At 39.7% G+C, this 14,410-nt stretch overlaps 1 pseudogene; it reads right to left on the bottom strand.

Moving 5' to 3' along the window:
* Positions 1–455: 455 nt before the first annotated feature.
* LOC101320229 (TNF receptor-associated factor 1 pseudogene) lies at positions 456–1,784 on the bottom strand (annotated as a pseudogene).
* Positions 1,785–14,410: the final 12,626 nt, after the last annotated feature.

Below are 14,410 nucleotides of genomic sequence, written 5' to 3'. Positions count from 1 at the left end.
TCTTTCCCCACACCCTCCCCATCTTGGCCAGAGCCCATCTCAACATTCAGGGCCGGGGTGGCTCTCAGGAATCCAGTGCTGCATGGTCAGTGCAGGGGGGTCAGTCCTGCACCACCGGCTTAGGGACCCTGTGCCTTTGCAGGCCCAGTCCAAGGTCCTGCCACACTAAGCAGATGGCTAGCCACTGTCAATCTGTCCGCTCGGCTCACACCATGCCAGCCCTGGCCCATCACTGTGCCTTGGGATCTTGGGCACCAAGGGCAAGACCTCAGTCATCTTGCTGAACCCCCGTCTGAGAGGGGGCTCCCTCGGGACCCACATGCAGCTTGCTCGGCCCCTCCTGCCCTAAGCATTTGTCTCCACAATGCACTTGAGGAACGTGGTGTCGTCCTTCACGTAGGCATGCTTGGGTGACTGCAGCTTGTTGAGGGGAAAGAAGAGTGGGCAGCTGCTGGTCACATTGGTTTCACTCTGGGGCGGTACTTGGCAGTATAGACAGCCAGGGAGAAGAGGCTGGCGGTCCTGACGCAGGCTGACTCATGGCGCTGCCTGGTGGCACTGGTGACCTTCCGTAGGAAGGTGCCATTGTAGGAGGCCTCTTCCGTGAGGCGGGAGCTCTGCCCCAGCTTGCCCAGGGTCTGATCTTTCTGGGCCAGTGTCTGCTGCAGCTCCACCACCCTCCGTTCCAAGCTCAGGATGTAGTCACGGTCCAGCCGGCTCTGGTGGACGGAGGCGGCCAGGGCCAGGTGGGAGGCCTCCACCTCCTTGTTGAGGACGGCGACAATGTTCTCAAACACGCACAGCTTCCCCTCCAGCTCAGTCAGGAGCTTCTCCTTCGTGAAGTGCTGCAGGGCCAGCTCCTCCTGGCTCTGGAAGCAGGGGACCCGGTAGCAGTCCACCTCTAGGTCCCCAGCCGCCTCCACAGGCCCCTGCAGCTGCAGGTCTGACAGATTCCGCTCCAGGGCCACGAGCCCAGAGCCCAGGCCAGAGCCCAGCTGGGTTTCACGAGCCCCAACAGGAGGTTCAGGTGTGTGGCCTGGGCGGTGACCTCACGCTCCTGCATGAACTTTGGGCTCCCCTTGAATGAGCAGCCAACTCCGGCAAAAGGGCCCCACTCCAGCCTCGGCCACCTCGGGCTGATCCTGCTTCTGAGACAGAAGGCTTCCTGGCCTCTTGGATGGGGAGTCGCCCCCTTTGCATTTGAGACAGATCCGATCCTCGCCATTCCTCACGTTCTCGGAGAGACAGACGGCACAGCAGAGGGGCCTGGGCTCTGGTGGGTCTTGGCAGACGGTGGGGGGCACCCAAAGGGGAACTCGTTCTCATCGGGGGCCCCTGTTCAAGCTCCTTTGGGGAGGGGACCAGCCGCACGGAGTCTGTGCTGGGAGAAGAGGTGAGTTCTGGCCGGGCCACCCTCCCTGATGAGCAGGAATCTGATGATTTTACCTTCTAGCTGGCTTGTGTGGTTCGGCTGACGCTGGCTTCCTCCACCTCCTGCCCGGGGTACAGGGGCAGAAAGACCCCCAGTGGGTGACTTGTCTATGTTCCCTGCAACCTCGGAGCAGCCTAGGATTCTCGGTGTGGGTGTTCACCGCCCCAGTGGAAATCCCCAGGGTTCTGGTCAGGTCCAAAAATGCAAGTCCCATGCATATTAGTTCTGCCCAGAGTATCTTAGGTAAAAGTCACTTTCGCACGGCGGGTCTCGGTTACCCCATCTTGGCGCTGCCGCCGCCTCCCAGCAGCCCCGCGGGAGCTTCCGGTGGCACAAGGACCCTTGGTGGCATCTTTACATTTTATCTTAATTTTCTCTATGTCTACCTGAGGCCCGGGGCTGTATATTACTTCTCTAATACACTACTTATAATATAATAGAACTCAAGGAATGTTCAATAATGAATCAATAATATAGTGATCTCAATGGGCATATACAATGCTTATCTTTTGTATCCATCATTTTAAGCTGCGTTTAAAATATTTATTTATATACTGTAAAGTTAAGTAAAATGAATTAGAGCCAGTGAAGATAATTATTAGAGCCAGTGAAGACAGTGAATATAATTATTCACAGGGGAGAAATTCTTTGAAAATTGATCAGTTACTTCCAAATATATTGTCTTACTTTTGAAAAAATGAAACTGAATTTGTTCTCTATTGTAAGGAAAGATGTCAAACCATCGACCCGCTTAATCAAAGTGGACTGAATTTCATCAAACTATTTTCCGGGGCTTCCCTGGTGGCGCAGTGGTTGAGCCTGCCGATGCAGGGGACGCGGGTTCGTGCCCCGGTCCGGGAGGATCCCACAAGCCGCGGAGCGGCTGGGCCCGTGAGCCATGGCCGCTGAGTCTGCGCATCTGGAGCCTGTGCTCCGCAGCGGGTGAGGCCACAGCAGTGAGAGGCCCGCGTACTGCAAAAAAAAAAAAAAAAAAAAAAAAAACTATTTTCTGACAAATGAAGTATTTATAATCATGGGCTTTTTTTGGACTAATTTTCTTTAAAGATTTTTTAATATATTAGGTCACCCTTAACCTTTGATGAAACAACCGCCCCACTATGTAATATGATTTAGATGTATCATAAAAATTTCCCTATCCCTAGAATACCTTTTTCATTCAGTTCACTGAAGGCCCCAAATCCAATCTGAGATGTATTCCTTTGACTAAAGTTTACTTTCATCTTTCAAAATGGAAATCTTTTGGAACATGACATAAGTTATCAAATAATCAACAAATTTACAGATCTACTCTGTACAAATGCTTTGAAGATGAAATTTATTGGGCTCTTTCCATGGATTTTCTGGTTATTGGGGTCTTAAGAAAGAAAAATTAAAGACCATATTGAGTGAAAGGGATTGGGAAAGGGAAGACTGAAGACAGAAGAATTTTCTTATCCTACATATTTGCTCATAGCTGTCATTCTTTGTAGCCCTACTGGCCAAGTACTGTATTGATGTAAGGTCCAGAGCATGTTGTTTAACCCTCAAAACCCTCTAAAACCAATAGATAGTTTTATTTAAGTTAACATATATTTATTAAATCCCTACTGTGTGTCAGTAGGTGCACCTTTCCTAGGTGCTTGGGATACAGCAGTGAAGCAAACAGATAAAACTCCCTGCCCTATTTAAGCTTATCTTCTACCAGGAGAAGTTAAGTAATAAACAGTAATCATAATAAGTAAGCAAATTATATAGTTTTTTTCAGAGTGATGGTTACTATGGGAAAATAGAGCAGCTTAAGTGGAGGATTAAGAGTGCCAGAGGTGAGGCAGGTTGCAATTTTAAATGAGATGATCAGGGTAAGCCACACTGAGTCTGTAATACAACAATCCTCAAAGGTTTAAGGGTAAAGGTTGTTGGCCATGAGAATATCTGAAGAAAAGACTTCCTAATGAAGTGAACAACCAGTTCCAAGGCAGTAAGATGGGGACATGTTTGGCATGTTCAAGTAGAACAGAGAGGTTAGTGTGCTTGGAAATGAGAGAGCAAGAAGGAAAGGAGAGAAAGCAGTGAGGTCAGAGAGATACTGGGGTGAGGGATGAAAGAGGTGGCCTTGTAGGAGTTGGCTTTTACTCTGAGTGAGATGTGAAGCCGTTGGAAGGCATTAAGCAGAGGACTGACATGATTTGACTCATAGACAATTCTAACTCTGTATTAAGAAAAAACTGTAGGGAGGCAAAGTTAGTAGCAGGGAGTCCAGTTAGAAAACTATGGCAATAATCTAGGTGAAGATGTTGCGTTTGGGACTGGGGGAAGACCACAGGAAATAGGAAGAAACGATCAGATATATTTTGAAAGTAGAGCCAACAGGGTTGGCTGATGGATCAGATGTGGGATATGAGAGAAAGAGAAAGAAAAATGTTGACTCCAAAAATGTAGGCCTGGGATCATCATCAAGTGATAGGGGGAAGACTGCAGGTAAAGGAGCTGAAGGAGAGAAGACCAGAAGTTCCATTTTGGACATGTGAAGTTTGAGATCCCCATTAGCCACCCAAATGGAGGTTTTCAGTAGGCAATTTGGTACGCAACTCTAAAGTTCAGAAGAGAGGTCTGGGCTAAAGACATAAACTTGGGAGACTTATGGCATATACATAGAGTTTAAATCCACAAGACTGGTTGAGATCACTAAGGGAGGGAATGCATATGGAGAAGAAGAAAAAGAACTAAACTCTGTGGCACTTCAACATTGAAAGTTCAGGCAGAAAAGGACAAACCAGTAAGAGGAGACCAAGAAGCAGCAACCAGTGGCATGGGAGGAAAACCAGGAGAGCGTGGTGTCCTCTAAGCCAAGAGAAAAAAGTGTATCGAGAAGGAAGGAGGTCTTAACTCTGCCAAATGCAGCTGACATGTTAAGTAAAATGTGTCCTGAGAACTGACCATACATGCATTTAGCAGCATGAATGTTACTGGTGACCAGAGCAAGGATGGATGGCATGATGGGGGCAAAATCTTGATGGGAAGGAGTTTAGGAGGTAGAAACAGACAGTGAGCAACAACAACTATTCCAAAGAAGCAGATACAAGTATACATCTGTTTTACAAAGGCTCCAAGAGGGTTTGTACTTGCCCAAGTGCACATACCAGTATCCAGTACAGCTGGGACCTAAAAGCAGATTTGCTTGAATTCAGAATCTATCCTATACAGTCTGGGATCTGCCCTGTTCACAGATACAACAATTTAGTGAACGGAGAAACATGAACTAAAAATAACCATTGATCTCTCGTCTTCTGTGTTTTTCTACCAAAAATTCAGACTAGTGTTCTTACGGTCTTCCACAGCATAAAATCCCCTCTCATTTTCTAGTTCCTTCCTCTGTGTGGTCTTGTTGTTACCTCACTTGTGTAAGCATTATCCTCACTCATCTGACACTCTTCTCTTAAAAAAACAAAAAAACACTTCTCTTGTTTACCTTTATGTCCAATTATCACATTCAACTGTTTCCAGATCTCTGAATCTATATGTTATTTCCCATTTACCTAGGAATCAATGTCCTTCAGTCCATTTCATCTCCCAGTAGATTCTGTCTGTAAGATCTATAATAAATCCACTACTGATTCTGACTGAGAGGTTAACATGCCTCATAGAGTCAGAAAATAGAGTGAAGAATCTTTGTGTTCATGTATTGGTATATGGTTGAGGGTGGAGGAAGTGGCAGACAAGGAACAAACAAAGCTGGAGATAAAACTCCAGAGTAACCTAAATTTCTAGTAACATCCCTAGCAGTGTTGGCAGAAAACGAATCCAAGGGTGGAAAAAAGCAATATGGTCCATAGCATGACAAAGAGAGGAATTGGAAAATAGAGTTTCATACCAAAAAGCTGGCAGAACACACGAAGTGGGCGAGGGAGGGAGTCATAACCATAGACTTGGGCCAGTCAGATGGCAGGGAAGATAGTAAGAATGAGCCCAGGAGCACAGATGACTTGGCATGAAGTGCCCTGCTTTTACTTCTCTCCTCATGGCCCGTCTTCAAGTGCCTTATTTGTTCTACTAAGTATTACCAAAACTCCTCCTTACACTGGAAATATTCATAGTCATAGTGACAAGCTCAGTATAAACAGAACCTCTATTCTACAATGCACTCTGTTCTGGGTCACTGGAAACACTGATTTCTTCACAGGTTCTACTAACCTTTATTAATATGACAGTCTTAGTCATGATATACATCTTTGCAACAAGCTGGTCTGTTCATGATGGATTTATATGTTTTTTCAGCCTTTATATGTTTTTGTGTACACTGATCTTTTCTATGTGTATTGCCAGCCTTATCTCAAAGAAAGCCCATGACTCACGATCTGTGTCTCTGAGTCATGCTCTGAAGTTAGGTGAGTTAGCGTTAATTTGGTTCTTTCCACTTATCAGTGTAAGCCTTGTGTCCCGGAGAACTTTGTTTTGTTTTCCTTCCTAGCACTTGGAACTCTCTCAATTGGTAGTTGATAACTTCCACAAGTATGCATTTTACATGAAGGAGTGAAAGTTGGCTCAATGACAGGCAAGAAGAATAAAACAAATTGGCACTGAATAGAAACTGTGTTGTGAAAGACATTAATATTGAGGAAAGCAGAGATTTTGTAGATAAAGTTTCTTGTTTGCTTCATTGTAAACCAATTGACTTCACTCTCTAACTGTAGGTCACAAAGGAAGATGACAACCCTGGAGAACTTGATAGGTATGGGAGGGGGACATGAGAGGGAGACGTCTTGTCCATTCATGTATCCGAGATTAAATTATTGTACCAGAAAGGGAAGAGTGGATTAAATAAGAGAGTAACATGCAAGCACCAAGTATTTCTATCATAGCCTGATGCCCCAGAAGAAAAATAGTCTGAACTTGTGACTTCATTTTATATCCTGACATTGTCTGTTATTTAAAAAGCCTTATGAACTAATAGCATCTGAGAACCTGAGAAATGTGCCTGCAACTGAACTATCTGGTCAGGAAACACAGAGACAATCGTCTGAGTAATTCATTCATATGTTAGAACAGATAGGAGAACTTATTTAACTGTCAAAGTGTTTAGAAGGAGAATCTTGAAAGTGTACCTAACATTTTTCTTTTCTTTTTTGCTCTACTATTTAAACTTCACTAATTTACTGTGGTCATTTTTTCAGCAAAGAAAGCTTAATTTTTTGCTAATTTTTCACATGGATTTTCAGACTTTTAAGTAAAGAATTCTTTACATCCTAGGAATTTTGCAGACTCATTCATAATAGTTTTAAACATGTTTAACACTTTATTACTCATTCTCAATGGGTAATACAAAATTAATTTTTATTTGATGTTGTAACATATTATGTTTCTTTTCCAAAAAACTCATCTACTTTTGGTCTATAACAAGATATTAATAAAATGAGAAGGCCAAGTGTTATTTAGCATCCAGGATAAAGCCAGTCTGTGGTTCCACACTTTTTATATATTACAGACATGACTAATTCAGAAGTAGATTGTTCTTGAATAGGCATATATTATGTTCCATTTTAACAAAAATAGATCTTTGTTCCTTCTTCCCTTTACTTTTCCTCTGAAAAATATTCATGGAGTCTCAGCTATTGTTCAGGCGCTGTGATAGATGTCATAGATAGAGCTGTAAACAAGCAAAACAGACATATTTCTTGCTCTCACGGACCTTACATCTAGGGAGATGGCCAGTTACTGAAGAAATCCTTATACAGTCCCAGTGGTCAGCACTATATAGACAAGTATAAGGAAATATATATTAATCTGTGCATCATGCTTCCCTGGGGAAAGGAACTAAAGTACAAGAAGCATTAAGCTAGATGTAAGGGAGGAGATTTGGGAGGCAGGTACATTCCAGGCTGGAGCTTGGTACAGTGGTCAGGACCGGATCATGAACAAGCATGATTTTTCAATCTTTCCCCTGAACCCAAACCTGGAGATGCCACAAAGGTAAAAAAGAATTTTGAGGGATCCCAGAATCTACATCAAAGACTGTGAAAAGTCCTTGGAGACCAGAAGGTGGGCAGGTCCCACAGAACCTAGAGGAAATCTTTCTAGTTCTATACTTTCCTCTCTTCACCTTTTACGGGCCGGCTCAGTGCCTCCTCTGCCCTACTGGGTTCATGGGAGTGGACAGAAAACCTAAGTTCCAGTCAAGCACCTGCAACAGGTGGTAGTTCATCTGGACACCACTGGCCCCAAGTTAGGGAGGAAGAATAGACTAACTGCCTAGTGCAGAAGGAGTGAGTGGCTTTCCATCACCAAGCCCCTACTGGGTAAGTACAAGGAGAGACAGCCCCCAGAAAAAAGCAGTGTTTGGCACAGGTTGAGTGTGGGTAGGTTACAAAATGCAATACCAGACGCTCTTCTCCTTTTGTGGTCACCCTCCAGCACACATTATCTTTACCAAGAGGTGTATCAGCTCGGATCTGAGTTGCCATCTCTCCCTTCAGGTACACATGACCAGCCAGAAAGATGGCAGTTCCACTAATATGAGCACAAAGGAAAAAATAAACAGACATCTGAGGGGTACAAGTGCAAGCTCTATGAAAGAGTCCACCTATCCACGAGAAAGCAAAATTACTGGACCAGATTAAAATTCACAAAATATCCCTATCAAGAATAAAGAGAATATTTTAAACGTCAAACAGTTTAAAAGATTTCACTAGAGCTATTAAGCAGGAAAAAATTAATATTGAAATAAAGGACTTAATTTCTTAGGGAGATTGAGAAAAAATACCAAAAATTATTTCTGAAAAGTTTGCAAGTGACTCTTTTTATTAATGAGACTCCTAAACAAAAAGAAAGAGATTTTTTCTGATTTGATCATTGACTGCATATTAAAAAGTTCCTCAAGCCTTTCTTTAGGACTCATTCTTTAGCAGAAAGAAAACAAACAGATGATTCTCAGCAAAAGAAAATTGTTTTTTCATAAATAACACAAATAATGTATAAATATATACTTACTAAATTAAGTTCAACACAGAAGTATGTAGAGGAAAAAGTGAAAGTCTCTCTTCAACATCACTCTCAACAGTTTGCTTTTCTTTTTCTAACATAAGTAGGATAATACCGTTTTATTCTGTAACTTGCTTTTATCGTGTAAAATATATTTTTAATGTATATAATATATATGTATTTCCATGTCAGTACTTATAACTCATCTCTTCTTTTTTAAATTATTTGCCTTGATTTTCTACTTTATTTTAAAAGTGATTATATATGTTCACTATAAAAAATCAAACAACACACAAATGTATATAAAGCAAAGTCAAAATCCCCTTTCATCTATCAACCCCTTATCCTTTTATCCATTTACATACACACATGAAAAATAATATGAATTTATATATATTATATTATTATTTGTTTGTTTGTTTCCAGTGCTGTGAATTCAAACACTGAAAAGAGAAAAATATGCTTCTACTCAGATGCGTAATGAGAAAAGAATACATTCGTTTCCATTCCACACCAGTACATACATGTAAGCTCTTCTGTTACAGTTTGGCTATGAATGGAACCAGGCTATATATATGACTGCCACAGTTTATTTGCTCACTTGATAATATTTCTTGGCAACCATCTCTGGTTAGCATATGGAACTAAATTATTGTATTGATGAATGAGAATTCTAGGTTTTACCATTCCAGCCCAGATAGCATCTAGGTCTTTTAACAGAACTATTTGGAATGCTGTTAGATTGAACCTAATTCTAAAGATAAAACCACATGTTTGCTATAACGATTTTTCTGTATAAAAAGGGATAATACACAAACATCTGTCTGGAACAAACAGTAGCAAACTATATACAGTATTTGAATTCTCCTTTCATTAAGCTTATGGAGCTTAGTAATATCACAGATGCATTCCATCCTCCAGGCAGCTCTTGGCCTTTCCAAAATTGTACTTGAAAAACTGGAATGAATTATGATGAACTATCAAGTAATTATTAGTCTAAATAATTTTCTACAAAAAATTGGAAAGGCATATTTAGGGGGATTTTACAAACACAAAGGAAACAGATAGGGTAAGTTTTTAATTTTAGTAATCACTGCAGTTCAGAAGTAGTCTCCTTTCTTCTTATTGTTTTCAGTGAAATAGTCCTGCTTTTCTTTTATAGGCTATATCTCTGGTTTTGCTTAACTAGGTTAATAATAACTTACTGGTTGGTAGTAAAAAAAATTTACTATTTTTCTAAAATTTTTACTATTAAACTCATGAAATTTTATAGAGTCACTGGAAAAAATCTAGAGATATAAAATTATTTCCATTTGGTTCTTCAAACACAGGTCTGTATTCTTCTTTTTAATATTGGGCATTAGACAAATTAACATTTTTATTAGACTTATTAAACTCATTTTTAAAAATCAAAAATTTTACAGAGAATCTCTTTCAATTACTATTTTTCTTCAGTTACTTTATATTTGAAGCTATGAGAACAAAGAGAAAAAAATGAAATGAAATATGAAGACAGAGAAATAAAGAGTTTCATATGCAGTTCAGTGTGAATAGTAACCAGTAAAAGACAAGAAATCTTGCTTCCAACTTACAAATGATTAAATAAACAATAGTTAAGTTAATCAAAGCTTCATGTTGCCATTATTCAAAACAAAATAATTATCCCTCCCTCTTGGTTCCAACTGGTTATTTTTGTGTAGTTTCTGCTGCTAAATCTGGATTCTTGTGGAGAAGGAATATCTTATTCCCTTTAGTCTCCCCACAGTAAGACACACTAACACCTTGTTAGTGCTCAACACAGTACTTGAATTAATAAAGCAGGACATTTGTAGTTTTTTCTGAACATTATCTTCAAGTTGGGGCAACAAAATGAACACAATTTTATTTTGCAATGTTTCTCCTTGGGGTAGTAAAAACATGTGTGATTCCTCTAATCTTTTCTGCGTATCATGTCCATGTTGACATAAATTCATTCTCATCCTGCCATTGGAGACACCAATGATGTCTCTGTTTTAGGATCTAAAAAATAAAACCAAAAAACCAAAAAAACCCTGACAGTCGAACTCTAACTTGACTCCTTTATGTCAAGTGTCAAGCTTGTCTTTGGAATATTGTATAGCTATAGTAATAACCTACAAAAAACTCACTTTACATTTTATAAGACTCTATGGTATAAAGCATTTTCATGTATATTATTTTATTTAATCTTCATAACAACATTGTAGCATCATTGCTGTTAAACTATATGAAAATCTTGGAAATAAGGTAGAAGGATGATTACATGTGCTTTCATCTTGGAAATAAGGTAGAAGGATGATTACATGTGCTTTCAATGTCACACTGGAGCATTGTTTAATAGAGTCACCTAAGACTTATTGAAATCTCTAGAGCAATGAACTTTTCTTTCACATACTCTTTATTATCAATCAGAGTCCAAACTCTATAATGTTACATTTTACCTTGGATTTTGTCTGCGAGATGCAAATAATTTATGTCTGGTTGAAATTATAACCAAAGGATATGGTTTTATTGCTCTTTAAGATGTTATCCAAGTTTGTATTTAACCGAGAAATCCAACATTTTTTATTCAGTGCATAGCAATGCTCAGTTTCTCAAATGCCTTTTGTAGCAGTTGACCATCCTGCTTCCTTAATTGAGGAAATAAATAAATCTTTGACACATATTTACTCTTTATTTGTATAATACCCATGTTCTTGAAAAAGTATTCTTTGATATCATCACACTCATTCTCAATTAGCTTCCTTTATATCAATCATGAAGAAAGAAACACAGTGGAGCTATTTTATGCAAAAGTGAAATAGGGACACATTAGAATGGTCCAGCTATAATGATCACTTGAATCAGTTTGTCCAAATTATTAATTCTTAGAAGACAGCTATTCATAGGTCACAACGTTCTATAAAAACCAAAAATGAAACTATCCAGCATTTGCCTATGGGAAACACACAACCAGTACCAGACTCTACTAAAATGAAAGTTGAGGGTGGAGTCAGGGAGACATGAATAATGCCAACCATACAGAGCTGTCATTTCATTTTTCTCATACGAATTTAAAATGAAACACATGTGATGTGTGGGTACTTCAAGATAAAGGCGAAGGAATGACTAACCATTTATGAAACAGAGACATAAACAAATTGTCATCAAATTAAAAGCAAAAGCCAGCTCTGGTGTGAACAAGGTCACTTCAAGAAGTACCTTTATTCTGTTTTTAGCTGTTGTCTTTTATGCTAACTAGAGAAGTTTGTGTGTGTGTGTGTTTTATTTTTAAGACCCCATAAATTTCTTTTTATCAGTGAGGAAAACCAATCTAAGAAACCCTTCAGCAGAGTCCCCTTGCATCTCTTTGGCCAGAACTGGATTATATGTTCATTCCTAAAACAATATCTGCAATGGATTATCTTCTATCAATCGTGATTCAACATTTGGAGCTGGAGCTTGGAGCCACCACTCCTCAAGGATAGGACTATGCAAAGGAAAGTAGATATCTAAACAAAATTAGAGTTTGACTTGAAAGGAGAAAAAAAGAGAATGGCTGTTGAGCAGGCATCCAATGGCCTCACCTTAAGATAGCCTTTTTTCTTTTTATTTCAGCTGTCCAGCCACTGCTAAGTCACTCAAGGCTGGATCCTTCATCGAAGCTTAGATAATATGAGCTCCTCTCTAGGATCTTTGAACTCAGAACCAGAGAATGAAATTGCTTGATATTATAGTGTCCATAAAAAAAAATCCAACTGGGAAGGTGAAGAGGGGGAGTCTTGGCAACAACTCATCGGTGGTTGTCCCTCAAGTCCTCATGCAACTCTCCCCTTCCCATGGTTCAACAATATGACACAATAAATGCTTCTTTGTCAAAGCTAGTTTGCCTGAGGCTAATGCCACTTGAACTCAAAGAGGTCTTGAGTAACAAAGCAGTGCCTCTGGTGATCTTCTCTGCTCCTTTGTAGTACCCATTTCCCCTCTTCACTTAAAACAGTACCCTGTGATGAGAGTTGATTTTCTCACTCCACTCTCAGCTCTGGGGGTGGGCCCTGATTGTTCCTAGCTAATCAGTACTTCTCATTCCTTTGGCCATATTTAAGATTGGCTCAGAGAGAAGCCTATGACTCTTAGCAGATGTGAGTCAGACTCAGGACTTCTGTTCAACTTTGGGAGCAGAAAGATTTCCAGGGTCATGACTTGACCTCTGATCAAGCCAGCCCTAAGCCAGCTCCACTGTCTTGGTTTGAATCTCAGTCCTTCACTGTGCTTCAGTTTCTGCATCTCTAAAATGGAGATATGCTACTATCGTCAAAGAGTCTTTGTGAGTATTAATGAACTAATTCATGCAAAACAATTAGACCAGTGCCTGACACATACTCAGTGTTCAATAAATGCTACCTATGACTATCATTAACCCCTAGATCGTCAGTGAGTGAGTGAATAAATATTCTTTTTCACTTGAGCCAGTTTGTGTTGGAATTTCTGTCTCATGTAACAAAAAATCCTTAACTGTATAGATCACATAGAGAAGATGGAGGGCTATTCTCTTTTCTCCCATCTAAGGTTGTATGCATATGTCCTCCACATATGCTACCCAGAGGAAGAGCATGGCTCACTAAGAAAGAGGCAGAATACATCCACATGTAATTAATCCATCATGTCTTTCTACATGGAGCTGTAATCTCTCTGCTAGTAACTGTGCCAGAGCTGTGTGCAGCATACTGGACAGAAGTGCCTGGAAGCCCTGTTAAAATACAAGTTACGGGGACCTACCCTTCAGGGTTTTGAATCAGCAAATCTGGGAGGGTGCCCATGAATTTGCACTTTTAACAAGTTCCCAGGTGATGCTGATGCTGCTGGTCCCCATCTACACTTTAAGAACCACTGTTCTAAACCGTGGAATCATACCTGGAGAGTATAAGAGGGGCGTAAAGGTGCCTATCTCTTCTGGCATTCTGAGTAAACCATAGAGTAGCTTCCTGAAGATGAATGATTGTCTAAACTAGTAGCCCTACTTCTATCATGTATTAGATTTGCTCGGTTAGCATTTGGTTAAACCATCTTTATTGGTTCTTCCTATTCCTTTATGTCTTCCCTAAAGCAAATATAAAATCAGTAAGACAAGTGTAACTGCTCTTATAGTCTACTGAGTGAGTAGAGGTCATGAAAGCTATTAAGATAGAGTAAGAAAATGATTGGTTAGAATAAATTATATGCTTGGATGCAGATGTCCCATAACAAAGCCAAAATCAATCTCTGTATATATACTAAAAGAAGAAAGCTATTAACTGTGTTGAATTAAGATTTATTTTCTGGCCCTTGCAAGTGATATTTATTTCCTGGCCAATTACTACAGAAGTATTATTTGCTAAAGTTATACAAACTATTGGGATATTTTAAGGGAGTGCTAGTGAGAGAAAGTTCTTAAAAACTCATAAAAATGAGTAGCAGCTCACAAATCATAAAAAATGTACATAGAGTGTCTCAAACAGATTAATTTGAGATACTTTTGTTACCGAAATATCCTTATATTTTCTAATACTCCCTTTAAGACATGTGAATTGAAACTCTTTTGACCCATCGCAAAACTTTCAAAATAGCCAAAGGTGTCAGTTCATACAGATCACACTAAATTAATAAACATCTTCTAACATCTTCTTCCAGAACTTTTAAGTAGGAATTATTTTCAGTTTTACTTAATTATTTTTGAATTGCTAGAATACAAGTAACCACTGAAATCAAACCAATGTCTCTATTATCTTCTTTATTTGTTTTTGGTAATCTTAAGACTTTAAAATGTCCAGACAAATTATTTTTAACTGAGTTTAAAGAAAAAGAAAGAAAGGAAAGGAAAAAATTTTTTCCATGCTAAAACCTCAGGAGCCATGCTTTATCCCCACAGAAAATGTTAATGGCTTAGTAAAGTTACCCCAAATTTATGGGTTCATTTAAATATGGAGTAAGGTTAAATATAGTGGTACAAAAAGCACCACTAGACAA

The sequence above is a fragment of the Tursiops truncatus genome, chromosome 12, assembly GCF_011762595.2.
Source record: "Tursiops truncatus isolate mTurTru1 chromosome 12, mTurTru1.mat.Y, whole genome shotgun sequence".
In the NCBI taxonomy this organism is placed as follows: Eukaryota; Metazoa; Chordata; class Mammalia; order Artiodactyla; family Delphinidae; genus Tursiops; species Tursiops truncatus.
The sequence above is the reverse complement of the archived record's forward strand: the minus strand, read 5'-3'. Positions and strand labels throughout refer to the sequence as shown.